The sequence below is a fragment of the Macrobrachium rosenbergii genome, chromosome 16 (assembly GCF_040412425.1).
Source record: "Macrobrachium rosenbergii isolate ZJJX-2024 chromosome 16, ASM4041242v1, whole genome shotgun sequence".
NCBI lineage: Eukaryota > Metazoa > Arthropoda > Malacostraca > Decapoda > Palaemonidae > Macrobrachium > Macrobrachium rosenbergii.
The window spans coordinates 31793598-31817195 of NC_089756.1; the positions used below are offsets into that span (position 1 = coordinate 31793598).

Sequence of the window (23598 nt, forward strand, 5' to 3'; positions counted from 1 at the left end):
CTGTATTTAACTCGTGTAACTATATGTAATCGTAAACACCATATAAAATATCCGCAGATTTATCTCTATATTAATGCAAATGCGAAAAACGAACGGCTGAATTAATAGCGGGCAGAAGTACCAGTAAGCATCGTAGCTTCGTAAACTGGCGTTTAATGGCCTGTCCACACTAGCGGCCACGCCCGTCGGGCACTTCCAGCTGTTTATATTTTCTCCCGCATCTGAAGCAGTGTTACCAGACAATGGCATCGTTCTGGCTCCATACTCGGTCGGTCATTGTAGTGGAACGGGTTATGGGAACAGTGTTTGCCCGTCGGGCAGTGCCCGCTAGTGTGGGCAGGGCTTCAGGCTTATCAGTGGTCCCCTCCCCAGTTGAACTGTGGATGGCTTGTACGGTAAAACCTACTGGGTAAAAAGTGTCACTGCAAGAGATGTCACTGCAAGAGATGTCACTGCAAGAGATTTCTTATATAATGAAATTATGATGGTTCTGTTATGTGCCCATAACGTTATTTGCACCTCTCTCTCTCTCTTTCTTATATAATGTTATCTGTGCCGATATTTGCACCTCTCGCTCTCTCAACTCCTATGTAACATTATCTGTGCCCATATTTGCACCTCTCTCTCTCTCTCTCCAGCTAACTTGAATACACAGTCTACCAACTCGGAATTCTAAACCTCCCTTAATTCTCTGTCATTTAGTTGCATGACTAAGGGAAAGACAGTTACCCAGAAGTTAGGACATTTTTCTTTTAACTGAGCGGAATGTAATTGTCGTCTTTTTAGGAAATGTTTAAATTGCAGTTAAAAAAAAGTCATTCTTTTAAGTTAGGCTGGTGTGCTTAGTCTGGCTGGGAATTGGACACGTCCGCCGAACCAATCAGTAGATTTTAAGAAGTAGCAGTGCTTACGAGTGTGCTTACTGTGATGGACTGTTATCAGATGAGCACAGTACAGTGATTAGGGAATGGTGATTTCATGTTGATGGAGAATCCTTGCCTGAAATTTTAGGCGATGAAATTCTTGCACTCATGAGCTTTCTAAAAGGCGATATGATTATCCTTTGTGATTTAGTACTATAGACTTTTTTTTATGTTAGGGTTTTACAGTCTTAAATGCAGAAAAAGTAGGTTCATTATAAATTATAAACATCATACTAATGATTTTCATTTTTCTTCCAGAGAGATCATCTCCAACAGGTAGGTCGTTGCTTATCACTGTGCTATTGGAGTCACAAATTGTTGATTATTTACGTTACATTGTGTCCTGGTATTTTACAACATTTGACAAACCCTTTGTATTTTACGATGCCATCGGTTGGAAAAAGGAATTTGAGAAGGTAGTTTACTGTGGTCCGCATAAATTTTCGGTCACAAATTCGTGGTTTTATCATTTTTAGGTTCGTATTTTATACTTTTATATTTGCGCTGAGGTCTTTATCGAGTTCGTTTTTTTTATATTTTATATTTTTGTGTGAATTTTTTTATTTTTTTATTTTTTGTCGTATGTTGCATGTACCATCATTATTTTTTGTTGAATATTTTGTGGTTTATGTTACTTGTATGTGTTGATTCTAATATTTTAAATTTTGCCATTGTCTGTCTATACATTTATTATTTTGATGATGATTTTCAATTTTCCTGTCATTTTAACTCCAATAGCACGTGATATAAGCAACAGGTTATCCAGAATGATAAGTAAAAACAAGTCACCTCAGATCCAATAAGGAATTGATGCTATTGCTATTTTTTTCTAAACAAATTTGCTATTTTTTATTTTTTATTTTGTAGAATTCTTCAGTAAATTATAAAAAATCGTTCACTTGCTGAATCTCAAGTTGGTTTTAAAATTTACCGTTTGATCAGACCTAAGTTTGATCAACATTTCACTTGAAGTTAAATGCTTAAAATGTATAATTTTCACTATTCATTTTCACAATTTCTTTGGTATTCAAATTTACCGTTTGATGAACCCTAAGTTTGATCAACATTTCACTTGAAGCTAAAATACTTAGTGTACAATTTTCTTTATCGCATTTTCATCTCTTGCAATCAGTCTTTACCGTACTGAAATTTCATGTCATTCTGGATAGCTATAATTCGCTAGGGCCAACTTTACGGATTCCACAAAGGTATGGAAACTTCAAATCATGTTGACGTTCCGTCAGTTAGCTCAGGTCACTGTATAGAAAACATTAAGTGCATTAATTTTTAGAGTAATCTCTGCTTAAGCTCATTTGTGCTTTTAAATGTGAATGTAAAGAAAAGTCACTCTAATTCAATGGATTTTGAAGGATATTGTGCTTATTTAGGCCACATTTAATTGGTTCTGCAAGAGAATCTTGACACTGGAGCTGCTGATACTCGTCTAGAGAAGGAAAAGGTAAGCATGACTGACTTTTAAATTTTTTTTACTTTGGAAATATCTGAAATAATTATATAAGAGGAGTAAAATATGTGAATTAACGCAAATTTTTTTTCTCTTTGTACTCTGTACTGCTTTATTTTTCAGTATTGATATTTGGTTAAATTTCACCTCAGTTATTTTGGTAATCACGAATGAAGAAAGATTTAGACCAGTGGTTCTTAATCTTTTTCATTGCACGCCCCCTCTGAGAGTTGGTCCTTTCCTCCACGGCCCCCCTTTGCATCTATGAGTAAAATTCCCTTCCAGATTTAAATGAAAACGAAAAAAGAAAAGAGAAAGATAAAGGGTGTTTTTATTTTTAAGCCCAACGAGTCTAGCTAGAGTAGTAGACTATAGGAAACTAAGGTGATATTTTTGCATTTTTTCTTAAAATTCTCAACATTAGTTCCTCACTCTTGTTAAGAGAATAATGAATATAATTAGAGAATTTTTAATTTTTTCATAGGGCCTGCCCCCACCCCTGGAAATTGCTGACGCCCTCAAGGTTGAGAACCACTGATTTAGACAGAATAATTTCAGTAGTCACAACAGCCAGGCAGAGAAGTTTAACCTGACTGAGTGAGTTAAATATTGTTTTGTTATTTTCCAGGACTGGATGTTCACGTGGCCAATTCGAAGTTGATTTCCCCAGTTTCTCCAGCTTTTCCTCAGTTTATTGCTGGTGAGTAACTTGAAAGTTAACGAGTCTTTTTAGTAAAGAGGGCTATTTGCTCCTCTGTATTTATGTAGTGTTTTGGAAGGGGGTTTTATACGAGGAAGGAGAGTTTTTTTTTACGAGGAATGGAAGTTTTTTTGTGAGGAATGGGAGTTTTTTAAGAGGAATTGGAGTTTTTTTGAGGAAAGGGAGTTTTTTACGAGGAAGGGAAGTTTTTCGAGGAAAGGGATTTTTTTAAGAGGAATGGGAGTTTTTTTTTTACCAGGAATGGTTATTTTTCTAGGATGGGGAGTTTTTTCCGAGGAAGGGGGTTTTGTTACGAGGAAGGGCAGTTTTTTTTTTACCAGGAAGGGGAGTTTTTTACTAGGAAGAGGACGTTTTTTAATCGAGGAAGATGTGTTTTTTCTTTAACTGAGGAAGGTATTTTACCTAGGAGGGTTTTTTGTAACCGAGGAAGTTTTTTTTACTGAGGAAGGTTTTTTTTTACCGAGGAAGGTTTTTTTACCGAGGAAGGTTTTTTTCCGAGGAAGGTATTTATATTGAGGAAGGTTATTTTACTGGGGAATTTTTTTTCACCGAGGAAGGTTTTTATTGAAGTATTTTTTTTTTTTTTTACCAAGGAAGGGAAGTTTTTTTTTTTTTAACGAGGAAGGGAAGTTTTATTCTAAGGTTTAACACCTCTTCATATCATCATTTTCAGGTTCGTCAGTCCCCACGAATTGAGAAACCAGACCACCAATTGAATTTCTGACATTAGCAAGGGATAATCTCATCCAGGCTCTGGATTATGTGAGTGTTGTAAGCCAGTTTTTGTTGTGTAATTTTTTGGTGTTTTTTTTTTCAGCGAAAGTCTGATGTTTTTTCTTCTGCGAGTGCTTCATTTCGAAAGGATATTCCGTTCTCTTTTTGAGACGCCTTTTATGGGAGAAATGGATGTGTTGTTGCGTTCGTTTTAGTGGGAAAGATGCGCATTTTTCTTTTCGTTTTGTCTGGGAATGTAAGCAGCGTTATTCTCTGAAAGTCTGTTTTCGCTTGTGAGTTCGATGGTGTTCCTTTGGCAGTCAGTTTGTGGGAGACGGGAGTTAGGCCTTTATCTTAAATTTCGGGAGTCCTGTTGGAAAGGCCTGGTGGAGGTTTTTCTCTTGGATGTTCGTACATTTGATTAAAGTATATATGTCATCTGGAAGTAAGTCCTTTCGTTCGAAATTAGTATTATTTTAAAAGGACTTCTATGTAAGCAAAGCAATTTATTTCCTTTTGACTCTCCGTTCGTGTGAACAAGAATGTATAAATTTTCCCTTCAGAATCCGTTTGTCTGATAACGAGTCTCGTAAATATTTGAGATATTTCACCTATATTTCACCTATATTTAGCTCTTGTCTTTGATATAGTTTGTTACGAGAAAGATTAATATCTTTAATTTAAACGATAAAGAACATGCGTTTGAAAATCTTTCATACAGAAATTAATTTATCGTTTTCATGGTAAACAATCATATATCCCCCCTACCCTCAACTCTCTCTCTCTCTCTCTCTCTCTCTCTCTCTCTCTCTCTCTCTCTCTCTCTCTCTCTCTCTCTCTCTCTCTGCAGCTTCTTGCTTGCGTGTTTTGATCTTGCATGCTTTCCATTTTGAGTATTTTTACTTCTCCTTAAATTTAAATCGGCCAAAAAGCATTTGCATGTCTGAATCATAACTCGCTTTTACACCAACTCGATTTTTTATTGCACGAGATCTTTCTTTCCGTGGCGAACATTTTAGATTGTGTACATTATTTAATGGCGTTCTTTGTAGTTCCTTGAATACGTTATTGAAACAACTTTGCATTATCACCTGTTTAGTGCACGAGTGAATAGGCACGGCGATTTTACTTGAGTGTAATGCACGTACCTTTTTTTCACAACACGTATTTCCTTCAATCGTGGGTGGCTCCCAAGAAAAACGAGGTATTAGTCACTGACACACATTATTCGACTCCCACATTGTTCTTCCATAAGGAGAGTAGACTCTATGATGTTTCATACATCAAAATATTGATTTCCTTAAGCACTTCTCCAGTCTTCAAAATCTTCAGCATGCACCCAGGTGCCTTCCTTTGCTTCATCTAGTCTGCGACTCTTGATACCCTACCTGTAAAATGTCCATTATGGTAATAGACATCTTACTCCAAAACTCTTATACAAAATATCATCTTCGATTTTTCCGTCATCTGTGTTGGCATTCATTGGTCCATCTTTTTTTGTGTCCATTCACTCTCGTAGCTTTAATCTTTCTCATATTCACTTTCAATTTTTATTTTTCTCAAGCTTTTAAACTCACTAGTTTCTGGAGTCTTCCTTCATCATCAGCAAGCACAACCCATTCCCTCAGTCGGTTCATGGGCCACTTTCCCCAGCCATCTGGTGAATTTCACCCCACGCAGAATGGTCAGAGTGCTATTATTTTCTTTTCTCGTCATGCTGCTGGGGTGACAAAACGTTTATACTTCTGCCTTCAGCAGAAGAGGCTTATCTATCATTTTGAGGTCTTTTCATCATACCAAGGGGTCCACAGACCTTGGCTAGGCATTCCTGCATGTGGAGGAGGAACATATTTGTAAGTCCCCAGCAAATATAGCCTCCGTACGGGGGTAGCGCCGTTAGTGCGACTCATGCAGTGCACTGTAGGCAGTATTACTTAGGTTCTTTGCAGTGTCCTTCGGCCCCTAGTTGCATCTCCTTTCATTCCTTTTAATGTACCTCCGTTCATATTCTCTTTCTTCCGTTTTACTTTTCACCCTCTTCCTAACAACTGGTTCATAGTGCAACTGCGAGGTTTTCCTCCTGTTACACCTTTCAAACCATTTTACTGTCAATTTCCGTTTCAGCGCTGAATGGCCTTATATGTCTCAGCGATTGGCCTTTGGCCTAAATTTTATATTATGTTATATTCCGCAAATATGCTGACCTAACAGGCTAACAGAAGAGAAAACTGTAGTTGCTCCTGTACTTTTGTGTTAGGGTGTATTTGAATCTCAAGTCATTTATATTTCCTAGGGCAAATGTAGCCGGGTAGTGTCGCTTACTACCTTCATAATATTACATTTGCGTGACTTCCTTAAATGCTGTCCAATACTGCACTTCCATTATATAAAAGTTTCACGGTGTTCTGAATATGTTTATAAGATTGAAACTAAGATTCGCCAAGAAGCACGAATCACTTTCCTGAAGCTCTCGTTATACTTTGCCGAAAGTTGCAATGAAGATTTTTATTCCTTTACAGATGTCCGCATTTGCATTTTTAAACGTGTTATCAGTAAGGCGAAGCGGTTATTTCTCAATTCTCTGTTAGTGTATGTGTGTGTGTATTAGTTCTGCATGCAAACCACGGCTTAGTTTGCCTTTTAATTCAAACTCTCTTACTTACTCCAGCGTGTAAAGTGTTCGAGAGTTTGTGTCGTCAGCGATAAAGGCCACTTTTTATCGCGCAAAGTCATAACGAACGCTCGCAATCCGTAAAAAGTGATGGAGCCCACGCAGGCGAATAAAATGCTTTCGCGAGCTCACAGCAATAAAACAAAAGTGATAACACTCCCATTTCCGCTTTAATGGCGTACCTAAGCGAATAATAACGCTGTCTAATGATATCTCATTACGGTAATCTGCTTGTATAAAGGTGTTTATTTTTAACGGCCTTGAATTTATTTTAAGTTTTTTTCTTTGGGCAAATGCTTCGGAGAACCACTGCTGGCGTGGGTTGGAGCTTGTGAATATTACATAGTAATGTGCAGGTTAATGGCATTTTCTTGTATTTTCATTTTAAAGTTTCAGTTTCACATTTATAATATTGTTTCCATATAGTTTCATTGTTAACACACACAAACGTGTGTTTGTGTATATATATGTATATATATATATATATATATATATATATATATATATATATATATATATATATATATATATATATATACATACATACATACATGCCATTAATACGTTTTTGACTGCTCTTGGCAATACGCAATAAATATTTCAGCAGAAAAAAAGACCTGACATATTTAGAGAGATTTATTCTGTTATTATTTCCCCTAATTTTGTTTCTGCTATTTTCCACTTAATTTTAAACCTAACCTTTCATTTACAAGGAGTTTGAAGGCTCTCACGAAATCTGGTAGCTCTCTCTCTCTCTCTCTCTCTCTCTCCCTCTCTCTCTCTCTCTCTCTCCCCCTCTCTCTCTCTCTCTCTCTCTCTCTCTCTCTCTCTCTCTCTCTCTCTCTCTCTCTCCTTCTGAGCCAATTCTAGAGAAAACCATTTTTAAACCTTTCCATTTGTAAGGAGCCTGAATCCTCTCACAAGATCTGGTCGCCTCCCTCCGGACTCTCTCTCTCTCTCTCTCTCTCTCTCTCTCTCTCTCTCTCTCTCTCTCTCTCTCTCTCTCTCTCTCTCTCCCCTTTTGGAACTAATTCTAGAGAAAACATTTTAAACCTTTCTATTTATAAAGAACCTGAAGGCTCTCGCAAGATCTGGTAGCCTCCGTCAAGACTTGGCGACTTCTCTCTCTCTCTCTCTCTCTCTCTCTCTCTCTCTCTCTCTCTCTCTCTCTCTCTCTCTCTCTCTCTCTCCCTTTTGGAGCTAATTCTAGAGAAAACATTTTAAACCTCTCCACTTATAAAGCGTCTCACAAGATCTGGTAGCCTTTCTAAAGATTCGGCGACCCCTCTCTCTCTCTCTCTCTCTCTCTCTCTCTCTCTCTCTCTCTCTCTCTCTCTCTCTCCTCGTGAGCTAATTCCAGAGAAAACATTTTTATCATCCCCTTTTGTGAACAGAACGCTGCTCCGCCATAACCGTATCAACGAGTCAGTGAGAATTGAAAGAAAAAGTTGAGGGGAAAAAGTTTTCGATAGCGGCCGAAGTGTTTCCCCTGCTCGGTCAATATTTCGCGCTGGAAGGGGAAAAGGGTTATGTTTCCCTGGGCAGGGGTTTTCTGTGCTGCGTTCGTTGTTCCTTCCAGTGTATATATTTCCCTTTTCGTTTCATTTAAAACAATTTTTTTTTTTTTGCGTGTGAGGTGTTTGAATGATCTAAGTCGGATATTTCTTTGTCTCTCTCTCTCTCTCTCTCTCTCTCTCTCTCTCTCTCTCTCTCTCTCTTTTACATCTCTTTCTCTCTGTATTTTACATCTCTGTATATTCATTTCTTTCTCTCTCTCTCTCTCTCTCTCTCTCTCTCTCTCTCTCTCTCTCTCTCTCTCTCTCTCTCTCTCTGTTTTACATCTCTTTCTCTCTGTATTTTTTACATTCATCTCTCTCTCTCTCTCTCTCTCTCTCTCTCTCTCTCTCTCTCTCTCTCTCTCTCTTTTCATATCTCTCTCTCTCTCTCTCTCTGTTCTCATCTCTCTGTATATCCATTTCTCTCTCTCTCTCTCTCTCTCTCTCTCTCTCTGTACATGTATCCAATTCTCCTTCCCTATCCTGATTATTCATCCTGATTATCCTGATCCTTCGTTCTCAGTTGATTGATTAACTAATTAATTGATTTGATTATATACGTATAGAACATTATCAACGAATCTTGAAAAAAAAAACTGTTGAAAGATTCTTATAAGAAATTGCATAATAATTACGGTGGTGGTGGCCTATCCTATATCGTTGCCAGAAGCACGATTATGGCTAACTTTAACCTTAAATAAAATAAAAAGCACTGAGGCTAGAGGGCTGCAATTTGTTATGTTTGATGATTGGAGGGTGGATGATCAACATACCAATTTGCAGCCCTCTAGCCTCAGTAGTTTTTAAGATCTGAGGGCGGACAGAAAAAGTGCGAACAGAAAAAGTGCGGACAGAAAAAAGTGCGGACGGACAATCAAAGCCAGCACGATAGCTTTCTTTTACAGAAAACTAAAAGGGTCTTTGAAAATTACTAGTGATGCATAGAGGGAAATAAACAGTGGACAATATTTAGGTTACCAGAAATGAGAGAATCGCGAAGGTTGTCATATTTGATAAAATCTATCTGGATTTAGCTTGGAACTGAAAAATGCTGCACAGTAAATATTTGAAAGGTAACTGAAGCCTATACATATTCATTACATTAGCGAGATGGTGTTCAGTTCCTCCTTACCTTACATAAATAGACAGTTTACGACACTGGAGTAAGGTTAGGAAAACCTAATACTTGGAACTAGTAACTAAAACAATCACACGCTTGCTTACAAATCACTTGAATTCGCCAGTTTATAAAAGACGCAATTATGTTATGGAACCAACGGTCATTAATGTGAATTACTTAGTGTAGAGAAGAGAAATGGCTCCGAGTTTACAGGTTTATAATTTTTTTTATGTCCATTTAATGAGGACTAGTTGCATAGTGTTCATTGAAGTTTGAAATACCTCAGTTGGTCGCTTTGAGCATTATTCTTTAGAAGCCGGCAGTTTTAAAATTATTTTTATTCGGCAACAATTTACATAATGGATTGGGAACGGTATTAAGGTACAGTTCGCTTGTTCATTTCAGAATGGTCCTTTCCCTGATCTTTTAACATAAATAGTTAAGATTATCATGCAGAAAGAGAACTTGGCAAATATCCAGTATTATTATTATTATTATTATTATTATTATTATTATTATTATTATTCAGAAGATGAAGAACCCTATTCATATGGAACAAGCCCACCAAAGGGGCCACTGACTTGAAATTCAAGCTTCCAAAGAATATTATGGTGTTCATTCGACAGAAGTAACAGAAGGTAAAGAGAAATACAGAAAGAGTTGATCACTTATTAGAAAAACAGATAAATGAACAAATTAATAAATAAATACTCATATATAAGTAAACTATTAAAATACAAGTTGAATTGTATTACGGTAGTAATGCATTGCATCTTCGCTTGAACTTCTGAAATTCCAGTTGCACGACCGTAATAAATTGGTTGGTATTAGTCGATTAATAAAAACAAGTTTCAGTAAATAGGTTTGCCTGGGCCACACTTATGATTTCTATTAGTCATTAAGTTGGGGATTTTGACCATAAACTTTATTGATTATGTTATAAGACGTACAGATAAGGGCGTAATTCATGCACACACATATATATATATGTTGTATATAATATTATATATATGTATATATATATATATATATATATATATATATATATATATATATATATATATATATATATATATATATATACATATATATATATATTTATTCTGGCGTCCATAACGAAGTATTCGCTCAGAACAAAGTCTTTCTGTGGCTGTTTTTGTGTATTTTAAGGCTTCACAGTTCTTAACCCCTAAATTTCCCGCGAGCATTCCCATTCCTTGACGCGATTCCCGGAATTCCTCATCGGTTTTTGTCGATGTCATAAATTGGGAATTCTCGGAACGATATTCTTTCATTCGGATATCCTTTACGGTTGGCTGAATAGGTAAAAGGGGAATGTCAGTTTGTCTTTGTACGGCGAAGTGTCTTGCTTGTAGGGTACTGTGTGTGTGTGTATATGTATATATATATATATATATATATATATATATATATATATATATATATATATATATATATATATATATATATCAAATATATAGAAAAATGCCAAGATGTGGAAAATAAAGGCTATATTTCAGAGACCAAACACTCTCTCCTGAGGAGAGACACAGTTTGGTCTCTGAAATATAGCCTTTATTTTCCACATTTTATGTTTCTATGGGATCACTTATATTTGATGGAATTCTGTTTTAACAGAAAATATTTCACAGTCATGTAATATATTATATATATATATATACACATTTTTAGTTATATATATATATATATAATAATATAGATACATATATATATATATATATATATATATATATATATATATATATATATATATATATATATATATATATATATATATATATATATCAAACTCGAGGAGATCTTTCAACTACTGAACTATATACATGCATACATACACACGGGTGTATAACGTGTGTATATCGTAAAATTTTAGTGCTTATAGATAAATGGGTATACAGAAACCGGGAGATGGGATGAAATTTATTTCATTCTTATTCTTTTAACTGTTTACAAACTTGTACTTAAGAATTGTATAAATACAGGTTGGAGTAATGATTACTGAAACAGCTGAGCTTCTGATAGGAACTTGTCATTAAAAATGAAAAAAAGCCAGTTTGTTTGTTCCATATTTCGTTCCACTGTGGATCACTTCATTAATAACTAATATCTCTCTCTCTCTCTCTCTCTCTCTCTCTCTCTCTCTCTCTCTCTCTCTCTCTCTCTCTCTCTCTCTCTCTCAGGGTTCATAAAGCTGCCAGTAGCGCTTGAACACCTGTCATTAAAAAAAGCGAATGTGCATGTGTCTCATATTTTGTTCCACTGTAGATCACATCAGTAATAATCAATTCTCTCTCTCTCTCTCTCTCTCTCTCTCTCTCTCTCTCTCTCTCTCTCTCTCTCTCTCTCTCTCTCTCTCTCTCTCCCCCAAGGGGTTCATAAAGCTGCCAGTAACGCTTGAACACACACTTGTCATTAAAAAAAGCGAGAGTGTATGTCCCGTATTTTATTCCACTGTGGATCACATCAATAATAATTAATCTCTCTCTCTCTCTCTCTCTCTCTCTCTCTCTCTCTCTCTCTCTCTCTCTCTCTCTCTCCAAGGAGTTCATAAAGCTCCCAGTAACGCTCGAACACCTCGGAAAAGGTCTTTCCGGGAATCTTGTACAAAGCCCGATTCATGGATTACCTTCCAGTCGATCAACCCATCCGTCCTAATCTTTGAATTCTGCAAAGGCACAGTAGCCAAGGAGAGACATTACTCGTGCGGGAAGAGAGACATTACTCGTTTCACTCACTCCTCCTCGTATCAATGGGGGTTATTTGTGAGAGACATTGCTATCTTGAGAGCGAGGCAACCTTAATTTATGGTTGGGTAGGGTTTCGGACGTAGTGTTCGATCTCTCCATTATGTTGGAAAGTTAAAAATTCCATTAGGTTGAAAATTCCATTTGGTTGATAATTACAGTGTATGTATGTATGTATGTATGTATGTATGTATGTATGTATGTATGTATGTATGTATGTATGTATGTATGTATGTATGTGTTTTTTCTCGAAAAGGTGGGCTAATGTCGAAAGGGGGCATTACTTAAATTCGACTTCTCCATGATGTTGGAAAGTTAAAAAATTCCTTTAGGTTAATAACTACAGTGTATGTATGTATGTATGTATGTATGTATGTATGTATGTATGTATGTATGTATGTATGTATGTATGTATGTATACCCGTCTCGAAAAGGAGTGTGTAATATCGAAAGGGACCATTGCTTAGACTTTATATTTGAAGATGAATGTGAAAACTGATGCCCCCATTGTCCACAGTAACAATAGCAGACTGTATAATCAGGGGACTGTCCAATATGGCTTCCATGAACGCGAGGTACCCCCCACTAATATAATAGACTATGGAACCAATCTACATTATAATCAGATGTTTCGTTAACAAAACTAAGTCGTTTCAGCGCTGAATGACCTCATAGGTCCCAGTGCTTGGTCTTTGGCCCTAAACTCTATATTCCATTCCATATATATAACTGGATTTGTTTCTCCATTTCAAGACTCAAGCTACTATGAGTATTTTTAATAATAATAATAATAATAATAATAATGATAATAATAATAATAATAATAATAATAATAATAAACTTTCTTTGCATCTTTTACCTCTTCCATTTGGGGTCGATGAATAATAATAATAATAATAATAATAATAATAATAATAGTAACAGGAAAAATATGTAAATGAATACTTAGACAATTTGTTTTTCTATTAAGTGCAATGAATGGAATTCAGGCAGGAAGATAGATAAGAAAAATGATATTTTTTCTCAGCGAATAGAGCAACGTTTGTTTTTCTCTCTCTCTCTCTCTCTCTCTCTCTCTCTCTCTCTCTCTCTCTCTCTCTCTCTCTCTCTCTCTCTAACATGTAGACGAGTTACACTCGCGAGAAAACTTATCGACAGATCTTAAGTTACGGAAAAGACAGAACAACGAACTGGATATTTTTTTTCTTTTTGTCAGTGAAGGAACATAAATTCATTTAGTCCGTTTCATGGTCTCTCTATTTTTATTTTCCTTTTTGGGTGCGGCGGTGGTGGGGAGGGAGGGGAGGGTAGGGAGGGGGACAGTTCCTGTACCATATTTTTTTTTTTTTCGAGGGGAAAAGAGAGCAATAAGGACAGGAGGAACTTAACAATGTTTTATTTGAACTGTGTGATTTATTATATATATATATATATATATATATATATATATATATATATATATATATATATATATATATATATATACATATATATATATATATATTTTTTTATTCATTTTTTTTTTTATTTCAGATTTATTATTGGTATTAGACTGTGTACTTGTTGTAAGTAGGTTTCATATTTGTATATATCTATATATTTATCTATAATTATATATCTATCTATCTGTCTCTCTCTATATATATATGTATATATATAATATATATACATGTATATATCACATATATGTATATATACCTATATATACATCTATATATATTATATATATCAAAAAAGATACCTACATATATATTATATATATACATATCATAAAAGATACCAGTATGTTTTGACTCTTTAAACTTTAACTGAAAGCTATAACTGAAAGCCATAATATTCCTGGTTATTGTGCATATACTGACATTAAGCTGAAGTATTTATATTACAGATTTTCTTTCATGACATTTTATTCCATTTGAGAGTATCCCTCTCTCATTCTTTTTTTTTTTTTTTTAAGAGGTCAGAGAATCTGTCGAAACACTATCAGTCCAATCGAACTTTTTGTTTTCTAATTCATTTTCACTTCTTACCTTTCTCAAGTAGACTGGTGTCTCTCTTGATCAGTTCTCCTGTGTTCAACTAAGTAAGTTAAGAGAGAGAGAGAGAGAGAGAGAGAGAGAGAGAGAGAGAGAGAGAGAGAGAGAGAGAGAGTAAAATGACCCTCTGAATCTTTGAGAGAAAAAGAGAGAGAGTGGGTGATACTAGAATGAACCTCTGGGACTTAGAGAGAGAGAGAGAGAGAGAGAGAGAGAGATTAAAGTTATCCTCTGAAACTTAAAACTTAGAGAGAGAGAGAGAGAGAGAGAGAGAGAGAGAGAGAGAGAGAGAGAGAGAGATTAAAATTATCCTCTGAAACTTAAAACTTAGAGAGAGAGAGAGAGAGAGAGAGAGAGAGAGAGAAGAGAGAGAGAGAGAGAATAAAATGATCCTCTGAAACTTAAAACAGAGAGAGAGAGAGAGAGATCCTCTGAGAGAGAGAGAGAGAGAGAGAGAGAGAGAGAGAGAAAGAGAGAGAGAGAGATTAAAATTATCCTCTGAAACTTAAAACTTAGAGAGAGAGAGAGAGAGAGAGAGAGAGAGAGAGAGAGAGAGAGAGAGAGAGAGAGAGAGAGAGAGAGAGACACTAAACTGATCCTCTGAAACTTAGAGAGAGAGAGACTGACTTTGATGCCTTTGGACCCGAATGACTTTTGAGGGGGGGAAAAAGACCAATAGATAATTTTTTCCGCCCTCCGCCAATTTTTCTTGTTTCTGCCAGTTGGGCTTCCAAAGCTGCCGGTAAAGCTTAGTCATTAGTATTTTTAAATTCAGTCCTTTTAACCCGTTTTCTTTTTATTTCGTCCTTGGTTTATTTTTATCTTTATTTTGAAAACCGGGGAGTGGAACGTTAGCTGTGGAGGAAAGGGGATAATGATTTGTTGACGTGCTTTTGTCATCCGGGTTTAAATCTTGGACGATGTCGATTTACATGGCGTGGATGTATGTCACTTGTTAAGGGGTTAATTTTAACATTTTATCTTAACTTTCATTTTTCGTTTGTGGGGGAGAGGTTGACGTGTTAAAGAATGCTTTCATATAACAGAGCTGCATTTTTTTGTGTTATTCCTTTTAACTGATACTTGACATATTTGTTACATGGGTGAAAAATGCGTTTCTCATTTTGTTATTCCATACAAATGACGTTATGCATGTGTTATATGGGTGAAAACTACATTTCTCTTTTTGTTATTCCATACAAATGACTGTTATACATGTGTTAGTATGGGTGAAAAATGCATTTCTCTTTTGTTATTCCATACAAATGACTGTCATGCGTGTGTTTTATGGGTGAAAATTGCGTTTTTCTCTTTGTTATTCCATACAAATGACTGTTATGCATGTGTTGTATGGGTGAAAATTGCGTTTCTCTTTATATGTCGTTCCATTTATATATCATTAATATTTTATAGGGGTGAAACCTGATATATTTTATCTGAAGGTATCGGGGTACTAGGAAATTATAATTTGTTGAAATGCATGATCTAAACCAGCTGTCACAATAACAGATGTTCTTTATAGTCAGTTTATAATTACATCTGTACTACCCATTTTGGTGCCTGACTCCTTGAAGCGGCTTCAAGAATTATAAGAAAAACTTTTGGAGCTCATATTACTATCTCACGTATCTAGATTGTGAGTATTGTCTCTACTTTGTATATTCCATGTGTATGGCCTTGAGATGAAATAAAGTTTATTATTATTATTATTATTATTATTATTATTATTATTATTATTATTATTATTATTATTATTATTATTATTATTATTATTATAATACCCGTTTCGAGGGTTTCAGGTTAGTATGACAGGGATTTGGTGTTACACAGAAGTCTTGAAATTCATCCATCAGGTTCTTGAAGTAAATTCTCTGCATTATCCCTCAAAGGGGCACCAGAGTTGTCACAAGAAGAACATCTCGGTTCCAGAGGTCCTTTATTCCTCACACCATTGGACTGTGGAACAGTCTCCATGTCAGGACGACCTTTGAGGGCGTAATCCCGTAGGGGGATAGTGCCGCCAGTGCACCTCACGCGGTGCACTGTAGGCATTACTTAAGGGTCTTTGCATCCTCCCTTCGGCTCCTAGCTGCAACCACTTTCATTCCTTTCACCGTACCTCCATTCATATTCTCTTTCTTCCATCTTACTTTCCACCCTCTCTGACATTTGATTCATAGTGCGACAGCGATGTTTTTCCTACCATTACACCTTTCAGACTTTCTTGGTGTCAATTTCCCTTTCAGCGGTGAATAACCTGATGGGTCCCAGCGCTAGTGGGCCTTTGGCCTAAATCCTATATTCAGTTCCATTCTATAGCGGTTTTAGGGAAGAAACATCTGACTCAGGGCGAGAAATCGGGTGGCCATTTTGTTTAATTTTTTTTATTTCCTCATGTTAAAATAACCGAGAACGGGAAAGCAAAGGAGTTGGACAGAATACCGTCAGCTGCGTGCTGGTCGTTGCGCCCTTAATACTTAATAATCAGGTTGATTGGCAATAACCTTTCGGATTTTTTTTCCCCCATCATATTTGTCAGTATTGCGACATTTGCATGGTAATAAAATACATTTAATTTTCCCATAAAGGCGAGTGGTATTGGGTATAATTCTAAGCCTAAGCTGATAAGTAATTTTTGTGATTATTGCGAATGTGATGAGAAAATAATTGGAAAAGTTTGTCTAAATTACGGGAGATTGTCTCTCTCTCTCTCTCTCTCTCTCTCTCTCTCTCTCTCTCTCTCTCTCTGAGTCTTCGTAGGGGGTAGTGCTGTCAGTATACCTCACGCGGTGCACTGTAGGCATTGTTTAAGAGTCTTTGCAGCGTCCGTCGGCCCACTAGCTGCAACCTCTTTCAGTGATTTTACTGTACCTCCGTTTATGTCGTCTTTCTTCCATTTCCTATCCACTCTCTCTTAACAATTATTTCATAGTTAACTGATTTGAGGTTTTCCTCCTGTTACACCTTTCAAACCTTCTAAACTGTCAATTTCCCATTCAGCGTTGAATGACCTCATAGGTCCCTGTGCTTTTGTCCTAAACTCTCTCTCTCTCTCTCTCTCTCTCTCTCTCTCTCTCTCTCTCTCTCTCTCTCTCTCTCTCTCTCTCTCTCTCTCTTCAGCAGTAATGGGAGATCAAAGTGGATTTCTAATTATATACTACAATAGTTTATTTAAGGTTCTGGTTACGATGGTAAGTTGATCCAAGTTCTTTAATGACGCCATATCTTTTCGAAAGTGTTATTGTGTCCAGGAAGTCGTCTGAGCCCTCTTGATGCCAGGATTATTTACGCTGTATTTTAGGATAATGCTTTCATTGAAAAGGGAACTATGGAAAACAGAGAGGAAGCAGAGACCCCTAAAAGTCACTCAGCCGTTTGTTTATAGCTTTTAATAATCTTATTTAAAAATGGAAAGTTGGAAGTTTGATTATGAATATTTCTGTCAATTGCTTTAAATGATTACGGAAATATAATTTGTAGGCAGATGCGTACACTCGCGGATCTTTTAGATTATGACAGAGGTTGCATTTAATATCTAACCAAAGGTTCTTTTGAACCTTACGTGCACTCTGCGCATTGTATTAATTATATGATGATCACAGAGAATAATAAATTCCAGTGTACGTTTTTTAGTTTTTTGTAAAAGAAAACTATTGAGATGGCTTGTCTGTCCGTCCGCACTTTATTCTGCCCGCCCCCAGATCTTAAAAACTACTGAGGCTAGAGAGCTGCAAATTGATATGTGGATCATCCACCCTCCAATCATCAAACATTCCAAATTGCGGCCCTCTAGCCTCAGTAGTTTTTATTTTATTTAAGGTTAAAGTTAGCCATAATCGTGCGTCTGGCAACGCTATAGGACAGGCCACCACCAGGCCGTGGTTAAAGCTTCATGGACCGCGGTTCATACAGCATTATACCGAGACCACCGAAAGATAGATCTGTTTTCGGTGGCCCTGATTATACGCTGTAGCGGCTGTACAGAAACCTCGATTGCGCCGAAGACACTTTGGCGCATTTTTTATTTGTTTTTTAACTGATACGAATGAAACCCTTTCTTTCTGCTCGTATTTCATTGTCTTGAAACTGGAATGCTGTGCAACTCTGTCAGTAAAAAATCATTCATTTTCATTTTAGATTTCAGTATTCCGATTATTTTTTCCCCTTTTAATAGCGTAGGGTACAAACGTCCCAACGACAAACTGTTCAAAGTAGTATAAAAATGATTTCCCGCGGTCCTTTCACTTTCCCGGAGAATTTTTGGGGCCCAGGAGTAAGAAACGCAGGAGGGCAATCAAAAGTTTATCGCCAGGGAGCTGTTATGCCTTGATAGTCCCTTATTTCTGTTTGATGTCTTTGTTACAGTCCATGAAGAGGTTTTATTGTTTCCTCGCCATTGTCCTGGAATGTGTATTGGATCCGTAATAATGTTAAGTTGGTAAATAACGTATATTTGTGGAAGCGCTCTCGGAAATTAAAGATGGCTGCCTGGTGAAATTTTTTGGGTAGACGATCACGTTGCAGAATGAATTCAAGGAGTGAAGGTTGTAGTTTTAGTAATTTGGGTTCTATTGGAGGCATTTATAAGTTTAGGCTGATTTTATAGTTATGATAATTTGTGTTGTATTTGAGGCGATTATAAGTTTAGATTGATTCGATTCGCAAAATATTGAGTGTACCTTGAGCAGCAGAAGAGGCATTGATCATTGCAGGAGTTAAAGAAGGTTATGAAAAATTGTTCTGAATATAAGAACACCAATTCCATCAGAGTTTCGTACCATTTCAAGATAAATAATGCAGGAGGTTTCTTCGTCTTGATTAAGTAACATTCAACCTCTGGAATTTGCAAATTAAGTTCAGTAATAAGAAATATTGATTTTTCTCTTTACTTTTCTGGTCTGAAGTTTGACCAGTGTTGTAGTAAGATTGGGTTTTCCTCTTAGGTGTCGATCCCATAATATGCGTCGAGAGAGAGAGAGAGAGAGAGAGAGAGAGAGAGAGAGAGAGGAGAGAGAGAGAGAGAGTATGTTGTCCACCATTCACCTTTTCTCGAATATGTTCCTCTGAGGCTGAACGGAAAGAGAGAGAGAGAGAGAGAGAGAGAGAGAGAGAGAGAGAGAGAGAGAGAGGGAGGCGGGTAGGGGACGTGTTAACGAGAATCTTGTCATTTTCCAAACACTTTCCTGCAGAGAGAGAGAGAGAGAGAGAGAGAGAGAGAGAGAGAGAGAGAGAGAGAGAGTGTGTGTTCCTCTGAGGCTGAACGTAGAGGGAGAGAAAGACAGTTCTTCTGAGGCTGAACGAAGAGAGAGAGAGAGAGAGAGAGAGAATATGGTGTCCACCATTCACCCTTTTTCGTATAACTTCCTCTGAGGCTGAACGTAGAGAGAGAGAGAGAGAGAGAGAGAGAGAGAGAGAGAGAGAGAGAGAGAGAGAGAGAGTGAGTTCCTCTGACGCTGAACGGAGAGAGAGACAGAGAGAGAGAGAGAGAGAGAGTAAGAGAGAGAGAATATGGTGTCCACCATTCACCCTTTTTCGTGTAACTTCCTCTGAGGCTGAACGGAGAGAGAGAGAGAGAGAGAGAGAGAGAGAGAGAGGAAGGGGGGGGGGAGCGGAAGCGGGTATAAGGGGGCGGCGTTAACGAATCTTGTCATTCTCCAAACATTTTCCTGGCGTGCAGCCATTAACGAGGGAAGGAAAGAAGATTTCCCCCGCCCTCGTATCCTTTACCTCGTTACCCTTCTCCTTTCGAGTTCGAGAGATAATTGAACAGTTAAATGTCTTTCAAACGATTTCCCCCTCCCTGCTTCTCCTGCTTCTGCTGCTGCTGCTGCTTTTGCTTCTCCTGCTTCTTTGTATACTGCTTCCCCCTTTCACGTCAGCCATCTGTATTGTCGGTGGTGCTGCCCCCTTCGCATAATGTTACAACTGCATGATTTTCCGCTGAAGTGTATGTCAGCGTTTGGTGCCGTTTCGTTTGCTGCGCTCAATTAAACGGTTTGTTTTAAGAGTGGAGAGGAACTCATTCTTTATTTCTTTATCGTTTCTCCTTTTTTTTTTTGCTTTTTATGTTATTCTCCTTTTCATTTTTTCCCAGATTTTATTGCCAGTGTGTTTGTTTTTTTTTGTTATAAGACCAGATTGGAACTTATTCTTTTTTTCTTTTTTCAGATTTTTCATCATTTTTTTGTATTTTTTCTCTGATTTTATTGCTAGTATGTTATTTATTTTCTTTCAAGACTAGAGAGGAACCTATTCTTTTTTTATTCTTTTTTTCTTCATCATTTCACAGATTTTATTGCTAGTATGTTGTTTCACTATTTTTTTTTATTTTTTCTCTGATTTTATTGCTAGTATGTTATTTATTTTCTTTCAAGACTAGAGGGGAACCTATTCTTTTTTTAATCGTTTCTAATTTTTTTGCTTGTATGTTATTTATTTTGTTTTTTTAGACTAGATATGATCTTAATCCTTATTCTTCAATATTTTGTAAGACTAATTAGGAACATGTACTTTTCTTCGTTATTTCTCAGATTTTTTTTGCTAGTATGTTTTTTATTTTGTTTTGAGACTAGATAAGAACTTTTTATTTTTTCTTCATTATTTCTCAGATTTTATCGCTAGAATTTATTTATTTTCTGAACGAACTAATAAGAACTTTGGCCATAAACTGCTTTCATTGAATTTTGTGTTGGTGCAATTTATGTCATATTGTATGTTCATATAACTTTTCCGTTTCGGTCGAGGTGATTTTAATTTAGTAACATTTATGCCAGACATCGTAATCCTATTTTGGAGTTCATGAATATGTCAAGCCGGTTTTAGGTATTGTCGGCATAGAATATGGGAATTAGTTATTTGTTACAAATGAAAACAAGCGCAGCTCTTATTTTTATTACGTTTATTTGGATATTTTTTGGTGGATTTTGGAGTTTGTCATTTATATTATAAATGAAAGTAAACCACCTCTTATTTTCATTACGTTTATTTGTATATTTTTGGGGGATTTTGGAGTTAGTCATTTTATATTATAAATGAAAACAAGCTCAGCAATTATTTCCATTGCATTTATTTGTATATATTTTTTTTTATTTTGACTCTTTCATCCGTGAAAGAGTTTTTCCCTGCAGTCACGCGAATAATTCAAAGATGATTTAGGGGTTTTACATATTGCACGTATACTCGAGTGTCTGTGCGCGCGTGCGCGCGTGTATTAGGGAACTGAATAGTTTATAGTTCCATCCAAACAACATGAAGCTGTTAACGAAGACATAAAAACGCTCTTTGCCCATTTTTGAAATGGTGAAAGGGACGGCGCTAAACCAGATTTCCCTCTGGTATGAAAACTCTGTTATTGCATTCCGAGATGACCCGTCAGTAATACTGAATATGGGGACTGCCGTGAAAATGCTAATTGTCCATTTGATTACAAGGTTTTAATACGCATTTCTGCGTCTTTTCTGGGTGGGCTGGGTATCTTGGAAGTTTCTGAGGAACGAGAGTTCTGTCGAATGGTAGGATTATTGTTCTGTCGGAACGGTAGAATCAAGGCTACATATATAGCATTTTAAGGTGAATGTCGATGTTATTTTTATGGATATTTTTAAGGTTTCTTTTGAAGATAGAGAAGCCACGTAGATGAACCGTGCCAGAGTGCCACCGGGGATGGTTATGAATAGGATGTAGAAGGAGGTTATGAATAGATGTAGAAGCTGCAACGTCTTTCATTCCTTTTACTGTACCTCCGTTCATATTCTTACCGTCAGTTTCCCATTCAGCGCTGAATGACCTCATAGATCCCAGCACTTGGCCTTTGGGCCTAAATTCTCTATTCAATTCTAGAAGAATCATACGGAGTTTAAGTTATCGGAGAGATGGCGCGAAGACTTTAAGTTTCTTTTATTTTTATAAGGCAGATTGCAGAGACGGTAAAACTCAAAGTCACATTCATCATTTACCTACTGAATTGAGGATGAAGTTATCCTACCTCACTCATATCCATCCTCCAAAGACTTTGTCATTATTCTCCCATTCTCTCCACGCGACCGAACAACCTCTAAGCACCCATCTTTTCGTCAGCGCTAACATTTTGACCTCATTTTGGTCTTTGCATTCACATCCGCTCAATTTTTTTTTTTAAGTTAATAAATATAACATGTAAAGTAGGTTCCACTATTTTCTTTTGTTCTCATTCTGCAAACAGGCTACAGACACAATCTTTGTTGAGTATATATATATATATATATATATATATATATATATATATATATATATATAAATAAATATAATATATATATATATATATATATATATATATATATATATATATATATATATATATATATATATATATATATATATATATATATATATATATATATATATATAATCATATAATCATTTAAAACCTAAATAAATGGACGACAGAATTACAATTGATAGTATTACCGTCTGTTCTTGAAGCCAATTTATTGAAGCGTTGCACAGTTTGGGAATGTGGGGGCAGGGGGCAGTTATGGAGGCAACAGGCTTAGTCTGAAACAGTACCCAGGGGATGGGGGTGGTTTCACGTACCCCGGGGGTGGGGTGGAGTTTCAGTACCCTGGGGGGAAGGGGTATAGGGGTGGGTCCGTGACGTGCATATTGTCAGCGTATTGACTCCAGCCACGTAGAATGTAATTGACATCACTGGCTAGCAAATAGTTGCAGGGTCGTTGTGAATAAGGAACGTCTCTTCGTTACGTTGTTAGGTAACAACGCGGGGCCGAAGGCTCTAAGGGAATCTCGAATGTATATATATATATATATATATATATATATATATATATATTATGTATGTATGTATATATATAATACAATATATATATATATATATATATATATATATATATATATATATATATATATATATATATATATATATATTATGTGATATTCAGGTTCCTTTTCCAAAACGTTCAGTTAACACACGACACGCCTGTATGTGAAAGTCATATCGAATGAGGCCAACGCGGCATGAAAGATGCCCACGCAAATAAATGAAAGTCGACGTCATAGTTGTAGAGCTTGGTAAATTCTCGTGAAGAACGCGTTATCAGCTTCCACTCCGCCAAGCGAACGAATTGAAAGAAATGTATCTAGACAACTTTAATTAGAATTGATCGCAGATACATTAGTCTCTCCAGTTTGCATGGCCCCCGAGTTGCGTTTATTATTCATCTTGGCCGACGTTCTCTTATTAAGTTAATTCAATAATTTTCGTGTGTTAATTGCAGAGCGAGAGTTCTTATCAGCTGTTGCAGTTTGATGCAATGTAGGTACATCGAACGCCAGGTGGTTCCTGCAAGTTTTGCAATGAGGACGTCCGGAAAACTGATAAAAGAGTTACGTAATGATCAAGAGTGAGATAATATTTTGTTCGTGATTTAGCACTGGCTTGGAAAATACTTAGGGCGATGTTATGCAGTAATGAGAAGCTGTTGCAATATTCAGGGTACATACATTTATATATGTGTATATATATGTGTGTATATATATATATATATATATATATATATATATATATATATATATATATATATATATATATATATATATATATATATATATATATATATTGTCAGGTTAGTC

General features: G+C 36.3%; 1 long non-coding RNA gene across 1 annotated transcript in view; it reads left to right on the forward strand.

The window, feature by feature from the left end:
- The first annotated feature begins 1189 nt into the window (after positions 1-1189).
- Positions 1190-23598, forward strand: part of LOC136847019 (uncharacterized) — a 54516-nt gene continuing 32107 nt past the window's right edge. The window contains exons 1-2 of the long non-coding RNA XR_010855580.1: positions 1190-3088; positions 3783-3871. This is a non-coding gene — a long non-coding RNA (uncharacterized lncRNA). The remainder of the gene's footprint in view (positions 3089-3782; positions 3872-23598) is intronic.